This window comes from Urtica dioica, chromosome 4, assembly GCF_054948205.1.
Source record: "Urtica dioica subsp. dioica isolate 48M chromosome 4, U.dioica_male_clone48M_v1_H2, whole genome shotgun sequence".
NCBI lineage: Eukaryota > Viridiplantae > Streptophyta > Magnoliopsida > Rosales > Urticaceae > Urtica > Urtica dioica.
Genome location: NC_142759.1, coordinates 39,600,314 through 39,613,306, shown reverse-complemented (window position 1 = coordinate 39,613,306; position 12,993 = coordinate 39,600,314). Strand labels below are relative to the sequence as shown.

The window sequence follows — 12,993 nt, the reverse complement described above, 5'->3', positions numbered from 1 at the left end:
CGAAAAATTAAACAACAATTTATTTAATTGCTATAGATTTACATTCATGTTAAACTTCATGGTATAACCTGAATGTAACAAAAATTATGAAGAATTTATTTTAACGTCATTATGAAAATACACAATATAAATCACCAAGGGTTGTTAACTTAAACGAAATAAATTCAGAAAACGTCTGTATAGTTTTGATTAAATTATTAAATTAACAACATAAAGATTATATACACTAAAATGAATACGAATGATATATACATATATATATATATATATATATATATACTAATCAAATTATATATATATATATATATATATATTATATATATAATCGAAAATAAAAAAGGCATGTTATCATATATATATATATATATGTATATATATATATATATATATTATTTTAGACACATTACACATTTATAACTTCTTATTATTGTATTTAACTTGAAAGTTTGTTAAAAATTTCAACCACTTTTTCATGTGGTTATATGATTTTCTATATGCGGTAAATATAACTAATTATAATTATAAAAATAACGATAGCTGAAATTTAATATATTAATAATTAAATATAATAGCAAAGACAAAAAATGTGTATGTATATTATATATATATATATATATATATATATATATATATATATATATATATATAAACGGGCTTGTATTTGTCTGTGTAACTAAAATATAACAAGCATATTAATTTTTTTATTATATATATATATTAATTATCAAATAAATTGCTATAATTAACTTAATACAAATTTAATTTTTTTTTATTACAATGTATTTTTTTTTTCAATCAATCCGCAGAAACGCGCGGTACCTATCTCGTACATAACTAAAAGGGAGTGCAAAACACTGTATCATCCACAGTCCTTTTCTTCTCCAATCGAAAAAGTCCACGTTATCTTCTTCATTTATTGAATGCCACGTTGTGGTTAACTTTTCATTCTTTATTAGAATAATGGCTCAGCTGTGTCAAGTAAATTTGTGTATGTGTAACCACCTTTGACAAGTTATCTGACATACACAAGCAAAAAAAACAAACCCCAAAACCTGTTAGCGGTGTTTACTATCCATATAAGGCGGTGATATATACAATAGTTTAGCCCATTTATCTACATATTTTTTTTAATGAGAAAAAAAAAACTTGAAGCGGTTAAGTTTGTCATTTAGGTTACCGGATCAACATATTCTTCCATAAGTGGCGAATTAAAAAACAAATAAAAAAAATCGGGCGACATAATTCAAATACTTATAAATAAATGCTTCTCACTGACATTCTCACACACACTTTTCTTATCTTATCAAGTTTTATTTTTCCTCTCTTCTACCCAGAGCCTCTTCCCCTCTTAAGCATTACGTCTCCATTTATTTGATCAAAAAAATATACGTCTCCGTTTATCAAAAAAAAAAAAAAATTAAAAAAAAGGAAAAAAAACCTTTATCAATACATACAGCTCTTCGTTGTAGGTGTATTTAATACCTGGTATTATATTCTTCAAATATATAGGTTATATACGTTTATTTCTGGTTTTTACTCCGTATGCGTTAATGGTGACACCCAATATATTTTATAAGATAATTTCTTTCTTTCATGCGTAATTTTTTATTTCATTTCAACTCAGACTAAAGTTCTAGCTCGACGGTCTCTTATAAGTGCCAACGAAACTCTTTATCATCGTTATCAACGTAAGTCATTTATTGTTCATTTAAAATAAATATATTGGTTGTTTTTGTGTTCTTTTCATAATCGTATAATATAGCAATATATACTTAGAATTTGAATTACTATTGTGCCCAAACATTCTCTTATTTTCACATGTTTTTTATGAGATGTATCCCTTATATGTTGTTATCAATTATTTTAATATTTTTTTCGGCTATCATTTGTTGGGTCTTCCCAAACGTTTACATGGGAGAAAAATAGCAAGCATGCCTTTGGTTATGTTCTTCTTCTTCTTCTTTCAGTTACGGTTTAAATTTTTAATATGTGCGGGATTCGATTATTAATTAAATAATACTTTTTGCCGGTGGTTCATATTAAGTTCATAATTTCTATTTACTCATAAACTTAGGAGATATTATAATGTGCATATTTAATCGGCATACATATATATAAGTACTCTTTGGTAACTAATAGGCATTCGCAATCGTAGGTAATGGGCTAATGAGCATATATTTACCTTCGCATATAATAATATATATGATAATGGACATATATTTGGCTGATTTGGAATCCTTTTCTTATGGCATCGTAGATACCGTCGTTAATAATATCTTCGCTGTTATTTTATTTTTCCTAGCCTCAATTTTACATGCTATCGTGAACGTTCACTACCATTACAGTTTGTCTTTTTTTTTTTTGCTTAAGAGTTACGAAGTCATTTTGTTACATTTGTCTATTTTGTTATGATGGTGGTTTTGAAAATGGTTTATATTTTCAGGTGCACACAAAAAATATATATTTTACGCCGAACAAGCATCAGAAATTCTGCATATATCATTTCTAAACAAGAGGACTTTACTGGTAATTGGTCTCATAGTAGCTGCTCCAACGTCCACAAGTAAGTCATTTTCTTTCTTAACCACAGACATTTACATGATCATTGGTCTTATATTGTTAGTATTGCTTCAAAGTACATGAATATGCCATTCTGATCGTTTTCTGGTCGACATTGCTGCTACATTATTTACGTATTCTAGATTTTGTTTCCGTATTGAATTTTCGTCTTCTTCAATAATATCATACTAATGAAAAAGAATATAACTCTTTAACTTTTTTACGAAATAAGAATACATGTCTAGATTGATAAGGGAATATATATATATAGAAATAGAAAATAGAAGTACTATAATGACCAACTTATTTGGTGTATATAACTAATCAGCTTTGGCTAATAAATTTAATTCTTTTGGCAAATTTGTAACTGTTTGTTATATTTGTTTTCTTAGAAAACGTGCAAATCCAAAATCAAGTGATGATGGCCCCGGGAAAAATAAACGCCCTAAATCTTATAAGATTAAAAAACATGTTACGGCAAGAACTGAGACTTCAGATCTTGATTCTGAAATACCAATTTTACCCCGTCACACCCAAAGAAGAATATCATTAATTTCTAATATGCAATCAGAATCACCAGAAATAGCATCATCACCAGAAATAACATTGGCACTGAATACTTCATATTTAGATTTGGGAGACTGTGAATATTGTTGTGAATATTGTGGTGCTTTATTTTGGTTCAACGAGAGATCAAGAGATAGTGGTTTACCAAAATATAATTTATGTTGTCAAAAAGGTAAAGTGAAATTACCACTATTGAAAGATAGTCCTCCTATATTAGATGATTTATTACAATCTAATGGTGGATCAGAAAGTATTTATTATAAGAACAACATACGAACACTAAATTCGATGTTAGCCTTTACATCTTTTGGAGCAAGTGTAGATTCAAACATAAATAATTCTCGCGGTCCATATGTTTTTAAAATAAGTGGCCAGGTGCATCATTTATTGGGATCTCTATTGCCAATTGATAATAAACCTCCGAGATTTGCACAATTATACATATATGACACAGAAAATGAAATTCAAAATAGACTCTCAACACTTAAATTCGACGACCCTTCGAGAATTATTACAGAGTCAATTATCATAAAATTGATTAACATGTTGGATGAAACAAATATATTAGTTCAAACTTTTAGAACGATAAGAGATCGATACAAAGAAACAAATATGCCATGTATGAAACTTCGACTTCTTGGCCGAAGAAATTATGAGTCTAATGAATATGATTTACCAACATCAAATGACATTGGTGGATTGATATTTGGTGACATCGGAGAATATGAAAAAGGAAAGGATATAATAGTTGAAACAAAATCAAATGATCTACAAAGAGTTACTAAGTTACACCCATCATATATGTCGTTACAATATCCATTATTGTTTCTCTATGGTGAAGACAGATTCGGACCTGACTTAAAATTGAATACAGATCATTTGAACAATAAACCTTTACGTAAAAGAGTTCCAATGCGAGCTCTTTATTGCTATCAAATACAACAACGTTCTACTTTAAAAAGTACTCTTTTTAAGAAGTGGTAGATTATTTCAACAATATTTAGTTGATACGTATGCCTCGGTAGAAGAAGATCGATTAGATTTTGTTAGAAAAAATAAAAAAAACTTTAAGATCAGAAATCTATCAAGGTATCCAAGATGCTATTCACATGGGAGATACTGATGAAAATACAATTGGAAAAAAAACATTCTTCAATCGAGTCATACAGGAAGTCCAAGATATATGGTACAAAATTATCAAGATGCGATGACGATTTGTAGAGAATATGGAAATCCAGATTTATTTGTAACTTTTACATGTAACCCAAAATGGCCAGAAATTAGAAGAGCGCTATCTATAATCCCTGGCCAAAAACTTGAAGATCGACCTGATATAATAGCCAGAGTATTTAAACTTAAATTAGATCAAATACTTTTAACTATTAAATCAGGAACTATATTCGGACCAATAATTGCTGATTTATATGTTGTGGAATTTCAAAAAAGAGGATTATCACATTGTCATTTCTTATTTTGGTTACATCCTGAAAATAAAATACACAATCCATCACAAATTGATAAATTAATTTCAGCAGAAATACCAGACCCAACGTTTGATTTATTGGGATATAATATCGTCACCGAATTTATGATTCATGGGCCATGTGGTCTTGCTAAAACAAATGCTGCATGTATGAAGAATTCGATGTGCTCTAAAATGTTTCCCAAACAAATTAAAAATGAAACAACTATTGATGAAAATGGAATTATTAACTACAAACGGAGAAACACAAATTTTTATTCAGAAAAAGAGCATATCAAATTAGATAATAGATTCGTTGTACCTTATAATAGAGAGTTGTGTCTAAAATTTCATGCTCACATCAATACTGAGGTTTGTACACAATCAATGCTAATAAAATGTTTATTTAAATATTTAACAAAAGGACCAGACCGTATAAGAGCAGTTCTTGAAAATAATATATGCTCAGAAAATTTGACAGAAATAAATATTTATGAAATTGATGAAATTAAAAATTACATTAATTGTCGTTATATCACACCGTATGAAGCTATATGGAGATTATATGAATATCCTATACATCATAGAAAACCATCTATTCAACGATTATCAATCCATTTACCTCATACTCAAAATATTACATATCATTCAAATAAACGTCTTGAAAATATTCTAAAAAAACCTGGAATTCAAAAAACAACTTTAACTGAATGGATGACGATAAACAAATCAAATGATGAAACAAAAGAGCTTTACATATATACAATTTCCAAAAAAATGGGTTTGGAACAACAAAGATAAAATATGGACTCCGCGACGTTTTGGTCATTCAATTGGACGAACATACTATATTCATCCAAATTCTGGAGAGTTATATTACTTGCGATTACTTTTAAATCATAAAAAGGGAGCTACTAGCTTTGAATCTATACGAACAATTAATGATATAACTCATCCAACATTTCAATCGACATGTAATGCGTTAGGATTACTAGGTGATGATAAGGAATGGAATGAGTCGATTTTGGAAGCCGCATTCATCTCAACATCAACTCAATTGAGACAATTATTTAGTTTATTACTTTTATTTTGCAACATAAATGATCCAATTAAATTATTTAACAAACACTGGAAACTTATGACAGCTGATATCATACATAGAATTCAAAAAGTATTTAACAATAGAAACTTCAAAATACCTGAAAATGAATTATATGATTATGTATTATATGAATTAGAGAAATTATTAAATATGAATTCATCAACTTTGAGCAATTATAATTTACCCCTACCAAAAGCATCATTACTTGATGATTTAAATAACAAGCTTTTAAGAGATGAATTAAATTACAATACAGATCAATTAAAAGAAGATAATAAAAAAATTAGTTTCCCAATTAAATGAAGAACACAAAAATATTTATGAGAAAGTTTTGGATTCGGTTAGAAACCACCATCAAAAATTATTTTTTGTTTATGGACATGGAGGGACAAGGAAAACATATCTTTGGAATACTATAATAAGTAAACTGAGATCAAATAACAATATTGTTTTAGCTGTCGCATCATCTGGAATAGCATCTTTATTACTACCTAAAGGGAGAACATCACATTCTCGATTTAAAATACCATTATCGATAGATAAATTTTCTACATGTTATATAAAAAAGCAAACACAATTAGCCAAACTAATTGAAAAAACGTCACTTATATTATGGATGAAGCTCCAATGAATAACAAATATTGTTTTGAAGCTTTAGATAAAATATTACAAGATCTGAGACATAACTACAACACACCATTTGGAGGAATGACTGTACTATTAGGTGGCGACTTTCGTCAAATTTTACCAATTATAACACATGGATCTCTAAAGAACATATAATTGATGCAACACTAACTAATTCTTACCTGTGGCCACATTTTGAAATATTAACTTTAAAACATAATATGCGGCTTACAAGACATAATATATCACAAGAAGAAAAAGAAGAAATTACTCAATTTTCTAAATGGATTTTAAACATTGGCGATGGTATTATAGAAGGAATCAAAGATTCGGAAAATGAAGATGTCACATGGATTGAAATACCAGAAAATATTTTATTGCATTATGATTCAGACCCAATTCAAATGATTTTTCATTCAATATATACTAATTTCATGGCTAATTTTAATAATATTGATTATTTGAAACAAAGAACAATTGTAGCCCCAAAAAATAAAAGTACTGTTGATCAAATAAATCAATATATTTTATCTTTAGTGCCAACAGACTCAAAATGTTACTATAGTTATGATACAATTTTGCCGTCATATGGAAATGTTGAAGAACTAAATCTTTTATATCCAGAGGAATTTCTAAATACATTAAACTTCAACGGAATACCACCACATGAATTAAATATGAAAATAGGAACGCCTATTATGTTATTGCGAAATTTAAATCAATCTTTAGAACTATGTAATGGGACCCGACTTTTAATCACACAATTAAATAACCGAATTATTGAAGGCCAAATCATTAACTCCGATAACACAACTGCAAAAGTATATATTCCTAGAATAGAAATGACTGTACATGAATCAAAGTGGCCTTTCATATTAAAAAGAAGACAATTTCCTGTCAAAATTTCGTATGCTATGACGATAAATAAAAGTCAAGGACAATCTCTTGAGAAAATTGGTTTGTACATAGAAAATGAAATGTTTACTCATGGTCAATTATACGTAGCTTTATCTAGAGTTAAATCACCGAATGGATTGTTTATATTAATTCATAAATGCATGGAGAAATATCCAAATATGATAAAAATATTGTTTACAAAGAAATTCTAAGTAGTACTAAATAGCAAAAACCACAATATCATTTTTATTCGTTTCTTATATATCATAAATACTCATGTATTATTGTTGTGACTGTGCACATAACGTGAATACTAATAACATGAAAAAGAAAGTTTTCAAGAAGTTGGGTCATCAAAGCTTTACCCCTGCCCGACCTATATGTCACATCTATGTTTCGGGTGATGAAGATGTAAGTATATATAACTATTTAAGGTATGAATTGTTTTATTCTAAATTACCATTGATTTTTACCTATCATCCTATGAAATATTCTCCCATTTTTTTATATTAATAATTTTATCAAATCATATATGCACCAGTTGGAGCTCAGGATACAAAAAAACGTATCGCCAAAAAGACAATCAAATCGCAGTGTAAATAAGGAAGTTGAGTACTGCCATCTTGCAAAAACAACAACAAAATTCATAGGTAATATTGCCTATCGACTACAAATTTCTTTTTTAATGCTTATTATAAATATATATATATATATATATATATATATATATATTTTAAATTTTTGATTTTTTTTTTGCAATTTATAGTTTTTCATGGATATAAACGTAATTGGATTTGTAACCAGCATCCAACAAATACAGCATTAATTGTCAACGACAAACAATATCAAGAAAACGATCAATATTGAACATATCAGGTACATGTTACATGCCTACATTCATTTGTACTACTTATTGTTACAGCTTTACGTACACTTACAGCAATACAAACCTCTTTTTTCCTATTCAATTCTTATGCAGGAAAAGGAAAATCAGACGTCGTAAATACATTTTCTTCAATGTACATATCTCTTTTATGTCTATATTTATTGTTGCCAAAGATCATTATTAAATCTTGGCGTGATTATAAATTAGTTTTTACCCTATATTTGTTCTTAAACTTTCTTAATTTATAAAGAGTCAAGTATTTTAGAATATATTTACTACTTTTATAATTATCCTGCAGCAACGCGCGGGTAAACAAACTCGTATTAACTAATACAATCCCGAAAGAATGAAAAAAAATGAGTTATAAAATAGAATACCTATTGATTGGATGAAAGAGGATAAACCCCTAAAACTTGTAAGAAACACCAATTACGGTACACCATTTACTAAAATAGTTTTAATTTTTTTTAAGGAAAAGGGAGAGGTCTGATCGTGGGAGAGAAAAAAAGGAATAAGAGTGTTATGAAGACGTGAAGAGAGAGGTATACACAAAAATAACATATAAAAAGCCATTATATCTCAACTTTAATGCAAATAAATATTGTCACCTTAATTTCGTAAATGGTAAAAAAAAATCAGCGCAATAAAATTCCATGAAATGAAATTAATCCTCAAGGCCCAATTATCTTTATCTTGGCCGAGTGAAATTTATTTCATTTGTCATCATATGACAATGTCAAAAAATTATTGACATTCATTTCGTCCTATGTCCAAAAGGACAAAAATACCCTTTAGACAATTTTCGTAAAACTTGTCTCGTTCTTGTTTTGACTTAGCTTCTAGTTTAACTAATCCTACTCGATATGACTTGTGACAGTGACCTCATGGATCCAAATGAACAAAGCTTGAGCTAACATACTTGGACTCAAAAGTTCACAAACATTTTCCAAGGTTAGCTTAATGTCAACTGACTCCACTAAAGAGTTGACACTGAGAATCTCTCGGTTCAAAAGAATTTATTTTCTACTCAAGAATTCAACTTAATTGTGATGAGTGGATCCACTGAATATTATCTATGTTTACCCTTCATGAATATCATCAGCTAGTCGGGATTTACAAAATTACCATTTTACTCTTCTACCTGTTATTTCCTCAACTCTTTTGTCCCTTGTGAATAAGTTAGAAGCAATGTATTGACGAGGAGCTAACAAGTCACATTGATTCATTCTAAAGAGTCATAACTCAATTTGGACACTGGCCAGTTCATTTATTCATATTCCAAGGAACAAATCATGAGGTGATATACATTGCATTTCAGCAATCTTATACATGAATACCATATCTATGAGATCTTCACAAAGTTACTCATGACATCTTCATAACTTAGAACTTCACCAATAGGTCATGTTCGGAATCAAATAGTGAATCCGAACTCTGACTTTCTCAAATGAGAATACGTAAGCTATGAAATGGCATGTCTCATTTCAGGATTGAGGTAAGCATGATGCAATTCATACGTAGTGAATTCGAGACAAAGAGGTTAAATGGTTTTTTCTTATTCTGTCTCTAGAAGTGCACTGGTAAATTCAGTACTTAGAGTCTCCAACTCTCTATGCCCCATAACCAGACATCATAGATTCTCCTAACAATCGTACTGAGATCAATAGTCCTTTGATCCTTAGATTGCGAATATGCAGTTTTAAGCAATCCATGAAGAGTTTGTTCATGCAAATCTACATTTGTCTCTTCATATGTTGTTAGGTTTGTTTAAGGACTAAAGACTATAGTTTATCATAAAGCTTCATACAGACAAGGAAGAATGAATGAACGTTTCAACTTTTATTAATAAATCAGCAGTTAAAAGCAAGAGTATTCGTGAGACTATATTACATCAAATGTACATAAATAGAGACTACAACTCTTCTTGTGGGCACCATTGACAACAGAAGGAAGGCTTCTGACTATTAAAAACTAGAACTCTGGCAAAACCATAATGATTTCTTAGTTTCGGTGATTTCCTATAATAACAAAAAAATTTCAAATTATATGTGTTTCAAAAGAAGGTTCTCAAAAGGACGAGAAATAACCGAAAACAGAAATTGTTATCGGTCGTTTTTGGGAAACCGGAAATTTGAAAACAATTTAAGGCCGGCCGGATCGCCCAATGGGTCCCAGCCCAGTAGGCCCGAGCGCCCTAGCGCACCCACGACCCAGCGAACCCGCGCGCGCCAGCACGCCTGCGCCCCGACCCGATGGACCTATGCGCGCGCCAGCACGCCTGCGCCCTGGCCCACTCGCGCACCTGCGCCCCCGACCCGATGGGCTTGCCCGCGCGCCAGCACCTGCGCCCCCGGCCCAGCGGGCCGCGCGCGCGCTTTCGCGCCCCCGGGCGTCCCGGCCCCCGCGCGCGCGCTTTCGCGCCCCCGGGCGTCCCGGCCCGCTGTTGGAATCGATCTAGGGTTTGAGAAAATAATTAACGCTTCGTTAAGCGGCGGAATTTTAAAAATTTTCTTTTACAAGTAAAACAGTTTTTACTAACCTAGACAAGTGCAAGTGCATGTAATTAAAAACCAATATGAGCTATGAAGTTCACTAACCTTTCTTGAAGCTTGAACCTTGTAGAAGCTTTTGGAAAGTTGCAACGCTCGTCTCCCCTCGCAGCACGTCTCTCTTCCTTTCCTCGGCACCTCGAGCAACCACGAAAGTTTCTATCACTAAATCACTCGAAAAAAAAGGAATCAGTGAGTGGGCACTTTTAAACACTACGACTTAAGAACAAGTCTCGAAGTCGCAGAGCTAAACACTAGGTCGAGTGAGGACCTAGGTGCCAAGACAAGAAATAATCGAAAATAAACTAGAGAGAGAGAGAGGATTTTCGGCCAAAGTTCTAGAGAGAGAGTCTCTCAAATCTCTTAAACTTGGATGAATGAAATGTGAGGAATGAGGCTCCTATTTATAGGAGGAGGATTACCTTCAAAAGGTAGTTTCCTCTTTTCCTATTGCCTTGCACGTCCAACATGCCTCATGAAGGCTTAGGATTTGTTTCCTCATTTGATTTCCTCTTAGTTGGCCGAAAATGCACTTTCCTTCTTAAGGAAATTTGTTTCCTCTTTTTCTTTTGGCAAGTATCTTCATACATCAATGCACAAAATAAACTCTCTTTCCCACTATGGCATGAACGAAATTCAGCCTTATTTTCCTTGGGTTGGACGAAATTTGAGCTTCTAGAAGGAGCTTCTAGATGTTTCTTCATACAATCATGACAACATAAGAAAAGCCCATTAAGAATTTTCAAGTAAAATTCTATGAAATGAAATTAATCCTCAAGGCCCAATTACACTAATATGGCTGAGTAATATTTATTTCATTTGTCATCATATGACAATGTCAAAAAAATTTATTGACATTCTTTTCGTCCTATGTCCAAAAAGACAAAAATACCCTTTTGACAATTTTCGTAAAACTGTCTCGTTCTTGTTTTGACTTAGCTTCCAGTTTAACTATTCCTATCGATGTGATTCGTGACAGTGACCTCATGGACCCAAATGAACAAAGCTTGAGCTAAACACTTGGACTCAAAAGTTCACAAACCTTTTCCAAGTTTAGCTTAATGCCAACTGACTCCACTAAAGAGCTGACACTGAAAATCTCTCGGTTCAAATGAATTTGTTTTCTACTCAAGAATTCGACCTAATTATGATGAGCGGATCCACTGAATATTATCTATGTTTACCCTTCATGAATGTCATCAGCTAGTCGGGATTTACTAAATTACCATTTTACCCTTCTAGCTGTTATTTCCTTAACTCCTTTGTCGCTTGTGAATAAGTTAGAAACAATGTATTGACGAGGAGCTAACAAGTCACATTGTTTCATCCAAAAGAGTCAGGACTCAATTTGGACACTGGCCAGTTCATTTATTCACACTCCAAGGAACAAAGCATGAGGTGACATACATTGCATTTCAGCAATCTTGTACATGAATTCCATATCTATGAGAACTTCACAAAGTTACTCATGACATACTCACAACTTAGTATTTCACCAATAGGCCCTGTTCGGAATGACATAGTGAGTCCGAACTCTGACTTTCTCAAATGAGAATACTAAGGTGTGAAATGGCATGTCTCATTTCAGGATTAAGGTAAGCATGATGCAATTCATACATAGTGACTTCGAGACATAAGAGGTTAAATGGTTTGTTCTTATATTGTCTCTAGAAGTGCACTGGTCAATTCAGTACCTTCGGAAGATACCTAGAAGAACTATAGAGTCCCCAACTCTCAATGCCTCATAACCAGACATCATAGATTCTTCTAACAATCATACTGAGGTCAATAGTCATTTGACCCTAAGATTGCGAATATATCGTTTTAAGCAAACTACGAAGAGTTTGTTCATGCAAATCTACATTTGTCTCTTCGTAAGTTGTTAAGTTTGTTTATGGACTAAAAGACTAAGGTTTTATCATAAAGCTTCAAACAAAGAAAGAATGAATGAACGTTTCAACTTTATTAATGAATAAGCAATTACAAGCAAGAGTCTTCGTAAGACTATATGACATCAAATGTACATAAATAGACACTACTACTCTTCTTGTGGGCACCATTGACAACAAACTCCCACTTGACTCAAAGAAGATGTGAGTAGTCCTACATGCCTAATCCCTCTCGAAGTTGGTCGAAGACCATGTTCGCTGGGGCCTTGGTGAATGGATCTGCCAGAGATCTACTTCACCTCCACGTCTCCGCGTTGCGCGATCTCTCGAATCAAATGGTATTTCCTCTCAATATGCTTAGAGCGCTTATGGCTTCTAGGTTCCTTTGAGTTAGCGACGGCCCCACTATTATCACAATAAAGGGTCATGGGCTCGTCGACGTTTGGAACAACTTC

The 12,993-nt window shown here is 31.9% G+C and overlaps 1 long non-coding RNA gene across 1 annotated transcript; it reads left to right on the top strand.

Annotated features, from left to right (window-relative positions):
- Positions 1-1,272: 1,272 nt before the first annotated feature.
- On the top strand, positions 1,273-3,281 carry LOC149401535 (uncharacterized). Its single transcript, XR_016296794.1, has 3 exons — positions 1,273-1,485; positions 1,625-1,688; positions 2,444-3,281. It is a non-coding gene; the product is annotated as an uncharacterized LOC149401535 (long non-coding RNA).
- The last annotated feature ends 9,712 nt before the right edge of the window (positions 3,282-12,993 follow it).